This window comes from Bos indicus x Bos taurus, chromosome 15 (assembly GCF_003369695.1).
Source record: "Bos indicus x Bos taurus breed Angus x Brahman F1 hybrid chromosome 15, Bos_hybrid_MaternalHap_v2.0, whole genome shotgun sequence".
NCBI classification, from domain to species: Eukaryota; Metazoa; Chordata; class Mammalia; order Artiodactyla; family Bovidae; genus Bos; species Bos indicus x Bos taurus.
Window position 1 is genome coordinate 40918694 of NC_040090.1, and position 10863 is coordinate 40929556.

Here is a 10863-nt window from a genome sequence, read left to right on the forward strand (position 1 = left end):
GAGCTTGTGATCAGTCCCTGCCCTCTCACCCCGATTCCAAGCAGGCCTTTTCCCTTGCACATGGTTGTGCCCTTCTCTCTCCTAGAGCCTCCAGAGGCCCCTGTTACTGCGAGCTCCCCTTCTGCTTCTGACAATTCTCAGTTCCATCCCTAAGCAAGTTCTCCTGAGAGAAGTGGGGGACCAGGAGAGAAACTTGCTTCCTGGTACTTGGATTGGGACCCTCCGATTTGATTTCCCACAGAATCTAAGCAGAAAACAGGAGATCAGAAATCAAGAAGGCAATGTGTATAGTGGTTACTTCTAGTAGGCTCTAGAAACAGTGCTCAGATTTGAAACCTGACTTTATCATTTACTGTGTGACCTTGGGCAGTTTCCAGGTGCCAGCAATCGTGTTTCTTGTGATTACATAAAATGAATGCTCATACGGGTTAAGTGATCAGAATAGTGTCTGGAAGTAGAAGGCACTCAATAAATATTAGAGATTATATTATTATTCCAACAAGAGGTGTGCCTAGGGACTGTTCTGACAGGCTGCTGCTAAAGGCCTGAGAAGGCAGCTGGCTTCCCCAAAGGCTCACCCTGAGTTCTCTCCTGGGTACCTCTCTCAAGTATTGGTTCCCGCGGGGAGGGTGACTTGGAGGTCACAGCCAACATCACTTGAAACCATAGCACCTGATCCTCTTTGTATGTAACCTGCCTGAACCAGTAAGAAAAAAAGTGCAGAAAAGATAGCTTTACAAAGTGCATTGAGGGTGGTGCCTCACCCTGTCTTGCATGCTGGGGACACAGAGACAGGAGAGGAGGCTCAGAGAGCTAAATGGTTACAATGCATGGAAAGGGGGCATCCTTCCAGGATGGGTGATAGTCAGGAAAGGCTTCCAGGAGGAGATATAATCCGACCTGAGTTCCAAAGGACCAAAAGAAATATCTCAAGTGAAACAGGGAGAGAAAGATGTTTCAGATAGCATGTGCAACAACACACAGGGAGTGACAGGTTGAAATGGTTACATAGGAGCAACAAGATGTAATTCATTTCTCTGGAAGACAGAATTAAAAGATGAAACCAGGGAGAGAGGAGGAACAAAGCAGGAAAGGCTTCAAATGCCAGGCTAAAGAATTTACCCTGTGTCAGAGGAATGGTAAACTGGAGGAGTTTAAGCTGAGGCGTGACAAGATCTGATTTACATCTTAGAACGTTCACTCTGGGAGTCATGTAGAAGAAGAGACTTAAAAAGGCCTTGATTATTCTCAGTTTGAAGTCCAGAAACTTTTTATTCAATGTGTCCAGGGTGATCAGGTGCTAGGAGACCTCTCACACTAACTGAACTCATAAAACAAGTTAGAAACAAAAGACTATATTAATTTGCCCTGGGAAATGTAACTGCTCAGAGGCCCAGAATATTCAACTGTAAAGTGATCTCCTTCCAGTAGGAAATATGTTTGGCAGAGTGATTGCTTCTTCCAGATTCAGAGGAAAACAACAGAGCTGCGTGCTCTTGTTTTAGATTAAATCCTCACTTCCACTCTTGCTAGTTATGTGAGCAGAGGTACATCAGTTAACTTCTCTGAAATGGGAATAATCATTCTTACCCCCACAAGATTGCTTTCAAGATTCTTAATTTTTTTAATGAAGGAAGAAAGGAATTTAAATGTCTGGAACATAATATACTCTTTTCTTCTTAAACCAATGTTTCTTTCTAATATTTATTTATGTATTTGGCTGCACTGGGTCTTAGTCATAGCATACAGGATCTTCGTGACACATAGGCTCAGTAGTTGTGGCTCGGGCTTAGTTGGTCCATGGCATGTGAGATCTTAGTTCCCTGATCAGGGATCTGACCCATGTCCCCTGCATTGCAAGATGGATTCTTAACCACTGGACCACCAGGGAAGTCCTCATAACATACTCTTAATAAGCAGCAACTTGGAGCACCCATTTCAGCACCGAGGATCTGGGAGAGAGCAAGTCGACATCTGAGGGAAGGTAAATACAGGAAATACTCCTAGACTTCTCTGGTGACTCAGATGGGAAAGCATTCTGCAATGCAGGAGACCTGGGTTCGATCCCTGGGTTGAGAAGATCCCCTGGAGAAGGGCCTGGCAACCCACTCCAGTGTTCTTGCCTGGAGAATCCCATGGACAGAGGAGCCTGGTAGGCTGCAGTCCATGGGGTTGCTAGGAGTCAGACACGACTGAGCGACTTCACTTTCACTTTCCACTTTCATGCATTGGAGAAGGAAATGGCAACCCACTCCAGTGTTCTTGCCTGGAGAACCCCAGGGACAAGGGAGCCTGATGGGCTGCCGTCTATGGGGTCGCACAGAGTCGGACACGACTGAAGCGACTTAGCTGCAGCAGCAGGAGGTTGGTCATAACTTTCCTTCCAAGGAGTAAGCGTCTTTTAATTTCATGGCTGCAGTCACCATCCACAGTGATTTTGGAGCCCAGAAAAATAAAGTCTGACGCTGTTTCCACTGTTTCCCCATCTATTTCCCATGAAGTGATGGGACGGGATGCCATGATCTTCGTTTTCTGAATGTTGAGCTTTAAGCCAACTTTTTCAGTCTCCTCTTTCATCAAGAGGCTTTTTAGTTCCTCTTCATTTTCTGCCATAAGGGTGGTATCATCTGCATATCTGAGGTTCTTGATATTTCTCCCAGCAATCTTGATTCCAGCTTGTGATAAACTATACTAAAAAAGAATAATAATATTTTTAAAAAGAATGTCTACATGGTGTATAACTGAGTCACTTTGCTGTATAGAAGACATTGGCAGAACATTGTAAATCAACTATATGTCAAAAAAAATAAAATTTTAAAAAGAAGCAAATGAGATTAACTAATTAATTAAAATTTTAAGAAACAAATGAGACTTTTTCTGTCTCTCTTTTTTGCCTTCCACCAGCTAGAAGTAAAGAATTTGGAGGTTCTAAGGAATGGCAAAACAGAAGACAGAGAAACCTGGATCTCTGAATCAACTACATGGAGGAAAGGCTCTCGCTGACCAAAAATACCCCCATAGGACTGTTTGGTGAACAGAAAATAGACTTCAGTTGTGTTAAGCCACTGGTAATGTGTTGTTTTTTGTTATGGCAACCAGCATTACCATCACTCAAGTAGAAGACATTGGGGTGGGGGAAACAGATTACAGAGAGCCTTGTAGGCACATTGTAAACATTTTACCTTTGTCTCTGAATAAAATGAAAAATCACTGGAGATCCACAATGTGGATCACAATAAACTGTGGAAAATTCTTAAAGAGATGGAAATACCAGACCACCTGCCTCCTGATGCATGCAGGTAAAGAAGCAACAGTGAGAACCAGACATGGAACAACAGACTGGTTCCAATTTGGGAAAGGAATACATCAAGGCTGTATATTGTCACCCTGTTTATTTAACTTAAATGCAGAGTACATCATTTGAAATGCTGAGCTGATGACTCACAAGCTGGGATTAAGATTGCCAGGAGAAATATCAACAATCTCAAATATGCAGATGATACCACTCTAATGGCATAAAGTGAAGAGGAAGTAAAGAGCCTCTTGATGAAGGTGAAAGTGGAGAATGAAAAAGCTGGCTTAAAAGTCAACATTCGTAAAACTAAGATCATAGCATCCGGTCCCATCATTTAATGGCAAATAGATGGGGAAACAATTGAAACAGTGATAGACTTTACTTTCTTGGGCTCCAAAATCACTTTTGCTTGTGCTTCCCTGGTGGCTCAGATGGTAAAGAATCTGCCTGCAATGTGGGAGACCTGGGTTCAATCTCTGGGTTAGGAAGATCCCCTGGAGAAGGGAATGGCAACCCACTCCAGTATTCTTGCCTGGAGAATTCCATGGACAGAGGAGCCTAGTGGGCTCTTGTCCATGGGGTAGCAAAGAGTAGGACACGACTGAGCGACTACACTTTCACTTTCCAAAATCACTGTGGATGGTGACTGCAGCCATGAAATTAAAAGATACTTGCTCTTTGGAAGGAAGCTATGACAAATCTAAACAGTGTATTAAAAAGCAGAGACATCACTTTGCTGACAAAGGTATAGTCAAAGCTATAGTTTTCCCAGTAGTCATGTATGAATGTGAGAGTTGGATCATAAAGAAGACTGAGCACCAAAGAACTGATGCTTTGGAATTGTGCTGTTGGAGAGACTCCTGAGAGTCCTTTGGATAGCAAGGAGATCAAACTAGCCAATCCTAAAGGAACTCCACCCTGAATATTCACTGGAAGGACTGATGCTAAGCTGAAGGTCCAATACTTTGGCCATCTGAGGCGAAGAGCCAATTCATTGGAAGAGACCTTTATACTGGGAAAGATTGAAGGCAAAAGGGGAAGGGGGCGGCAGAGGATGAGATAGTTAGATAGCATCATTTATGCTATTGAATGTATCAATATTGATATATTTGAGGAAATGCCAGGAAATAGTGAGAGACAGAGGAGCTTGGCATGCTGCAGTCCACGAGGTTGCAAAGAGTTGGATACGGCTAGGCCACTGAACAACAAAAGGTACCATTTTAAGCATTTTATATACATTAACTCTGTCTAGAACTTGTCCTGAACTCAAGATTTGTATATCCAACCGATTTCTATCATATAAATCTGAAAGTCGCTAAGAGACATCTCAAAGTTAACATATTCCAAATCAAATTTCTAATTTACACCCATAATACGATGCCCCTTCCATACGCTTTCCCTATCTCAGTAATTGGCAACCTCATGCTTTCAGTTCATTTCAAAAACTTCACACTCGTTCCTCTCTCTCTCTCTTTCCCTCCCTCCTCACACTTATACCACATGCACACAAACACACAGACACACACATATGCACACATACCACATCATATCCATTAGAAAAGTCTATTGCTTTTGAAAATTTTAACAAAGTAAAGCATAGAAAGTTGTCTACTTTTAACCCTTGTTTGGTTCAGAAAGTTATCAAAGGAAGCTGGAGAAAGAACAGGTTTTTGAAAGTGTGAAACATCTTGGTTATGTGAATTCCAGAAAATCACTAAGCATGGTTTGAAAAATATTGGGTTAGTCAAAAAGTTTATTTGAGTTTTCAATAACATCTATTGGGAAAATCTGAATGAACATTTTGACCAATCCAACACTTTGTAACTATATCTTATAAGTTACCCGTACGTTTAGTTAGTATTGCTGGATAATGATATCAATAGTGGAAAAACTGAGGAAAAACACAAATTCATACTGTATAAAATATAATGATAGCTACGATAATAAATCCATTATTTTTAATATAAAGAAAAAAGTAGGTAATTTTATTAAGTCAGTTTATTTCCCTTTGCTTAATACATAGTCAATAAACATTTCTAAAATATCAGTTTGAAATACACAGGGTTACTTGCCTTATAACTCCCATGGGTGTCAGTTCTTCCCTAGAGAAATGTAGGAATAGCAGAACTAATCTTGCAAGTTTGTACCTTACATAGAAGCACCAAAGTAAAGAGAGGGAAGGAGGATGTGATCCCAATAGATCAGTTCAAGAGCAGAGAAGTGAGCCCCTAGGAATGGTCCACACAGGTCCGCTTACAGACACGAACCTTCCTTCAAAAGCTGGAATGAGGTCATTGGTATATCTTGGATCAACACTAACTGCAAAATTATATATATTTGCATTGCAGTATTATGATTATACAGTGGAAGTGAGAAATAGATTTAAGGGCCTAGATCTGATAGACAGAGTGCCTGATGAACTATGGAATGAGGTTCGTGACATTGTACAGGAGACAGGGATCAAGACCATTCCAATAGAAAAGAAATGCAAAAAAGCAAAATGGCTGTCTGGGGAGGCCTTACAAATTGCTGTGAAAAGAAGAGAAGCGAAAAGCAAAGGAGAAAAGGAAAGATATAAACATCTGAATGCAAAGTTCCAAAGAATAGCAAGAAGAGATAAGAAAGCCTTCTTCAGCGATCAATGCAAAGAAATAGAGGAAAACAACAGAATGGGAAAGACTAGGGATCTCTTCAAGAAAATCAGAGATACCAAAGGAACATTTCATGTAAAGATGAGCTCAATAAAGGACAGAAATGGTATGGACCTAACAGAAGCAGAAGATATTAAGAAGAGATGGCAAGAATACACAGAAGAACTGTACAAAAAAGATCTTCATGACCCAGATAATCACGATGGTGTGAGCACTCACCTAGAGCCAGACATCCTGGAATGTGAAGTCAAGTGGGCCTTAGAAAGCATCACTATGAACAAAGCTATTGGAGGTGACGGAATTCCAGTTGAGCTATTCCAAATCCTGAAAGATGATGCTGTGAAAGTGCTGCACTCAATATGTCAGCAAATTTGGAAAACTCAGCAGTGGCCACAGGACTGGAAAAGGTCAGTTTTCATTCCAATCCCAAAGAAAGGCAATGCCAAAGAATGCTCAAACTACCGCACAATTGCACTCATCTCACACGCTAGTGAAGTAATGCTCAAAATTCTCCAAGCCAGGCTTCAACAATATGTGAACTGTGAACTTCCTGATGTGCAAGCTGGTTTTAGAAAAGGCAGAGGAACCAGAGATCAAATTGCCAACATCCGCTGGATCATAGAAAAAGCAAGAGAGTTCCAGAAAAACATCTATTTCTGCTTTATTGACTATGCCAAAGCCTTTGACTGTGTGGATCACAATAAACTGTGGAAAATTCTGAAAGAGATGGGAATACCAGACCACCTGATCTGCCTCTTGAGAAATTTATATGCAGGTCAGGAAGCAACAGTTAGAACTGGACATGGAACAACAGACTGGTTCCAAATAGGAAAAGGAGTTCGTCAAGGCTGTATATTGTCACCCTGTTTATTTAACTTATATGCAGAGTACATCATGAGAAACGCTGGACTGGAAGAAACACAAACTGGAATCAAGATTGCCGGGAGAAATATCAATAACCTCAGATATGCAGATGACACCACCCTTATGGCAGAAAATGAAGAGGAACTCAAAAGCCTCTTGATGAAAGTGAAAGTGGAGAGTGAAAAAGTTGGCTTAAAGCTCAACATTCAGAAAATGAAGATCATGGCATCCGGTCCCACCGCTTCATGGGAAATAGATGGGGAAACAGTGGAAACAGTGTCAGACTTTATTTTTCTGGGCTCCAAAATCACTGTGGATGGTGACTGCAGCCATGAAATTAAAAGATGCTTACTCCTTGGAAGGAAAGTTATGACCAACCTAGATAGCATATTCAAAAGCAGAGACATTACTTTGCCAACAAAGGTTCGTCTAGTCAAGGCTATGGTTTTTCCTGTGGTCATGTATGGATGTGAGAGTTGGACTGTGAAGAAGGCTGAGCACTGAAGAATTGATGCTTTTGAACTGTGGTGTTGGAGAAGACTCTTGAGAGTCCCTTGGACTGCAAGGAGATCCAACCAGTCCATTCTAAAGGAAATCAGCCCTGGGATTTCTTTGGAAGGAATGATGCTAAAGCTGAAACTCCAGTACTTTGGCCACCTCATGCGAGTTGACTCATTGGAAAAGACTCTGATGCTGGGAGGGATTGGGGGCAGGAGGAGAAGAGGACGACAGAGGATGAGATGGCTGGATGGCATCACTGACTCGATGGACATGGGTCTGGGTGAACTCCGGGAGTTGGTGATGGACAGGGAGGCCTGGCGTGCTGCGATTCATGGGGTCACAAGGAGTCGGACGAAACTGAGCGACTGATCTGATCTGATCTGATCTGATTGTTTGTAAGAGCAAAACAAGAGAAAAGAAAACAAACAAAACCAACTGGAAACAATCTTAATATGCAGCTTTAGGGAACAGGTTAAAGAAACTACAGCTTGTACAAATACTGAAATATGCACCTGTAAAACAAAACAAGAAGAAAGGATAAAAGAAAAGACAAGAAAAAAAGGAGACTCATTAGATACTGATACAGAAAAAAATACAAGTTGCTTTGCTAATGTAAAAAGCAAGGTGCAAAACTGCGTATAGTAGTTAAAACATGGAAGTAACATAAGTGTCTCTCAGTAGGTGACTAGATAAGGAAAATGTGGTATATAGATACAGTGGAATATTATTCAGCTTGAAGAAGGAAGGAAATTTTGACATATGCTACAACACAAGTGAGGCTTGAGGACATCATGCTGAGTGAAATAAGCCAGTCACAAAAAGACAAGTACTGTGTGATTCCACTTATTTAAGTACCTAGAAGAGTCAAAGTCATAGACACAGAAAAAGAATGGTGGTTGTCAGGGGCTGAGGCAGGGGGAGAGGAATGAGGAGTTTTTGCTTAATTGGCATAGAGTACCTATTTTGCACATGAAAAGAGTCATGGATGATGATGGTGGTGGCACAACATTATGAATGCACTTAATGCCTTTGAACTGTACACTTAAACATGATTAAAATGATAAATTTTATGTGTATTTTATCACAATTTCTGAAATTAAGAAAAAAATTACACAGTAAAAATAAAATAAAACTTCAAGGTAGACTTCTCTGGTGGTACAGTGGATAGGAATCTGCCTGCCAATGCATGAAACACAGGTTCAATCCCTAGTACACGAAAATTCCACCTGCTGCGGAGCAGCAAAGCCCCTAGAGCGCCCAAGCCACAGCTACTGAACCCCTAGGCCTAGAGCCTGTGCTCCGCAGCAAGAGAAGCCACCATAGTGAAAAGCCTGTGCACTCAACAAAGAGTAGCCCCTGCTCGCTGAAACTAGAGAAAGCCCCAGCAAAGCAACGAAGACCTAGAGCAGCCAAAAATAAATAAATAATTTCAAAGTAACGCACAATTCTTCAGTTATTCTGAACTTATTTCTTGGACGCTGGTTTTTAAAAATGAAAAGGTAGGTATGAGCTAAAGATACAATTAAAATGTGGAAGAAAACAATATACAGGTAGAGGATTAAAAGACACAAAATATTAGGTAGAAAATACGCTGCTGCTGCTGCTGCTGCTGGGTCGCTTCAGTCGTGTCCGACTCTGTGCGACCCCATAGACAGCAGCCCACCAGGCTCCCCCGTCCCTGGGATTCTCCAGGCAAGAACACTGGAGTGGGTTGCCATTTCCTTCTCCAATGCATGAAAGTGAAAAGTGAAAGCGAAGTCGCTCAGTCGTGTCCGACTCCTAGCGACCCCATGGACTGGAGCCTACCAGGCCCTTCCGTTAATGAGGTTTTCCAGGCAAGAGTACTGGAGTGGGGTGCCATTGCCTTCTCCGAGAAAATACTGCAAGGGAATACAGCTAATATTTAATATAAATATAAATGACATGAGAATGTGAAAAATTGTGAATCACTATATTGTACACTTATAACTTTCATGATTTTTACATTAACTCTTCTTTAAAAAATAAAAATAAATAAAATGTAGAAGAAGCAAACTGACTTATTAAAGAAGAGCTTTGAGAGGAGCTCTAAACAGATCTCTGAAGTCAGACACCCAAGGTTCAAATCTCAGCTTTACCATTTATGAAATCTGTATTTTTAGGTAAATTTCTTAACCTCTCTGAGCCTTAATTTTTTCATCTGTAAAAGGAAAACAATAATGTTATTTGTCTCATATGTTTGTTGTGTGAATTAAAGTGATACACATAAAAAAGAATGTGCGTGTATTGTGCTATCATCTGTGTAAAAAGAATAAAAGAAATATGTACTTTATTCTTTCTTGTATATGCATATACTATTTTTGGAAGAATAAATAATTTTGTTAAAATGTATTGTTCTAGAAATGGAAACTCACAGGGATCTAGAGGGGAAATATTTCATTATACATTGTTTTTTACTTTTTGACTTTTGAACCATAAGAATGCATTATTTACTCAAAAACAGACAATATTAAAACTTTTTAAAACGCTATCCCCTTCCTCCACTGCCCCCTACTCACACAGCAAGATTAATCCTCTGGAGACATGGCTCTGGTCATGCTACACCCGTCCAGTCAGAATCCTTGGTAGGGCACAAACTCTTTCCAGTGTGACTGCTAAGGCTTTGTATGATCCAGGCTCAACCCACCCACCTTATTATTCTTCCAACATCCCCCTTCACACCATCTATCTCCAGTCAAGATTTACTACTCACTACATTCCCAGCAGTCACCCCACTTGGGATGAAGTACCCATAACCAATCCTCATTTGGAAAGCCCAGAGTTAATCACTCATTTGTGGCTCCTCCTCTGTTACCCACCCAGGGTAACAGACCCTTGGACGCTTTAACAGATAGAAGTTGATAAGAAGCCAGATGAGATATTCAGGCAAGGCTTTATTGGGACTCCTGCTGTAGTACAAGGTAATAGGGGCCCTTGCTCACTCCCTAAGGGGAATGAGTTGATCCCTTAAATGGGATGAGGGTAGGGGCAGATCAGTGGGTTGGGCTTGAGGGGTGGCTTGAACCTGCCCACTCCCAGTTCACAGTACAGCATTCAAGAAAGGCCTTCAGGTGAACTCACAGGTGCTCAAAACCCCTTCTCTGCAATGTTCAATGAAGAGTTCACCATGTACAAACTGAAATGAATCCCACTGATTATACAAAAAAATGCAAGCTTCATAATACAGGCTTTCTTCCTTAAAAAAAAAGTTATGTATTTGGCTATGCTGGCTTTTAGTTGCAGCACGCAGGATCTTCAATTTTCACTGTGCCCTATCGGGTCTTTAGTTGTGGTCTGTGAACTCTCCGTTGCTGCATGTGGGATCTAGTTCCCTGGACTAGGGATCGAACCTGGATCTCCTGTGTTGGGAGCTCAGAGTCTTAGGCCCTGGACCACCAGGGAAGTCCCAATACAGGCTTTCTTAACACAAGAAAATGCAAACACTGCTGGGTATAGAGTGACAGACTCACAACATCTCAGGCAGTCAGGTCCCTCTGTACACTGATCCATGCCCTGCTGTCCCACCAGCCCCCA